This window comes from Amblyomma maculatum, chromosome 10 (genome assembly GCF_055883805.1).
Source record: "Amblyomma maculatum isolate TAMU_Amacu chromosome 10, ASM5588380v1, whole genome shotgun sequence".
Taxonomy (NCBI): domain Eukaryota; kingdom Metazoa; phylum Arthropoda; class Arachnida; order Ixodida; family Ixodidae; genus Amblyomma; species Amblyomma maculatum.
In genome coordinates this window covers 147,963,011-147,965,014 of record NC_139353.1, presented here as the reverse complement: position 1 = coordinate 147,965,014, position 2,004 = coordinate 147,963,011, and the positions used below count along the sequence as shown (strand labels likewise).

The 2,004-nt window shown below is 47.8% G+C and overlaps 1 pseudogene; it reads right to left on the bottom strand.

The window, feature by feature from the left end:
- Nucleotides 1-745: 745 nt before the first annotated feature.
- LOC146177687 (uncharacterized) lies at nt 746-1,527 on the bottom strand (annotated as a pseudogene).
- Nucleotides 1,528-2,004: the final 477 nt, after the last annotated feature.

Genomic DNA, 2,004 nt, shown 5'->3' with positions numbered 1-2,004 from the left:
ACGTTCTGTCAATTTCATATGAGAGCAAGATGTTACTAAAGCAAGACCTTTTACTCGCATAGACTCTTGGTTGTAAATAATCGCTCTAAAAAATGTTGCTTAGCACGCTCAAACTGGAAAATTATGCGCGTAATAACAAATGCTGAATAATGTGTAAAAACGGTTCATTTTGACACACATGTGCGGGGTTTAAAGGACACACTGCTCCATTAAGATGCATATCCTGTGGGCAAGCGCCAAAGGAGTTCATAATGAGGGATGTTAAATTCAATCACAAGAGTGTATATAGAGCCGCGCGTATGAGCAGGACAAATGAAAACTACCTTTTGTTTCAGGCTGGATAACTTTTTATTCCTTTTGTAAACGAGAAGACATATTCTGCTGAAGACTGTCGCGTTTGATCCCTGGCCGGACGCCGAGCGCGGCCGTGTAGCGTTTGGTACCTTGCCGGACGCCGAGCGGGGCCGGGCAGCGGGCAGGAAGGAACTGAGACTGGCCCCGATCCCGGCACGATAACAACAACCCTTCATTTCACGCAAACAGCATCTTTATATAGCAAGCACACATGTGACCAGTGACGTCACGGACAGACAATGCTTCAGACGCGGCACAGGCGCTATCAGCACATCTCCCGTTTTCTCTGAAAAGATACACTGGCATTTGCAACAAACTTAGAACTGCCACCAACAAAGGATGACCATTTTTTAATAGATGCAACCAATGCTCAAAACAAAATAACAGCCAGTCATTGAACCCATATTGGTCTAGCGGTCGGAGGGCTAGTTTGTGGAAAGGGGGTATTAGATGGATCGGCAGGTGCCTTCGGTTTAGATGGATTAGTTTCCTGTTCCATTTATATCCGACGATCATATGCCTGCGGAAACTCATAGCTGCCTCCTTCTTCCTCGCAGTCGTTCTGCTGGGAAACAATGCGAACCAGGAATTTCCTGTTTCTTTCTAGAACTACACCCGTAGAAGTTCTAACTACATACGACCTCGGACGTTGTGCAGGACGTAAGACTCGCGCTTTCACTTTGCAGTCTGTCACCCATACTTCCGCTCCTGGTTTGAGGACTGGCAGCGGAAGAGCCCTATGACGACTATTGAAGTACCTACGCTGCCGCTGTCGGATGGTTACATCGCGATCTCTGAATTTTTTCAGGCTCACCTTCTGGAGAAGAAGGCTCTTGGGAGGGACAGGGACTGTTGTGCGTAGCCGCCTGCCCAACAGAAGCTCTGCAGAGCTTTTTCCCAGTGGCCCTGGGGTGTCCCTGTACGCTATCAGCATAAGATAGGGGTCTTTAACTTTTATAATCAGCCGTTTAATTGTTTGGACCATCCTTTCTACTTCCCCATTTGCCTGAGGGTATCTGGGGCTCGTCGTCACAGTGCGGAAGCCATAGTCGCGAGCAAACGACTGGAATTCCTGAGATACAAATTGTGTTCCATTATCCGAGATGACAACCTCTGGTATGCCATGTCTTGCAAAGAAACTTTTGAGATGCATAATGACAGGGACACTTTTTGTCTAAGATAGCAAGGCTACCTCTGGGTATCTAGAAAAATAATCTGCTACCACCAAATGCCATTTTCCCTCAATATGGCAGAGATCAACACCTAGCTTTTGCCAAGGACGCTGTGGAGTGGTTGTCGAAATCATTGGTTACGACTTTTGTTGCCTGTGTTCCGCGCACACTGGGCAATCAGTCACCAAAGTTCTCAGCTGGCAACTCAACCCAGGCCACCATACGGACTCTTTGGCTCGAGATCTGCATTTCTCGATTCCTTGGTGACTCTCGTGCAAGCGCGTCAAGACCTCTGCGCGTAAATTTTGTGGAATCACCAGCCGCACACCTTTGAGTAGCACGCCTTCAACAACTGTCAGCGTTGCTCTTTCCTGCCAGTATGGACGCAAAACCATCGACAGCGATGTGAACTTGGCCAGCCTTCCAGGCTGAATTTTACGAGAGCTTGACAGACTTCATCGTCTGCTTGTTCAGCTTT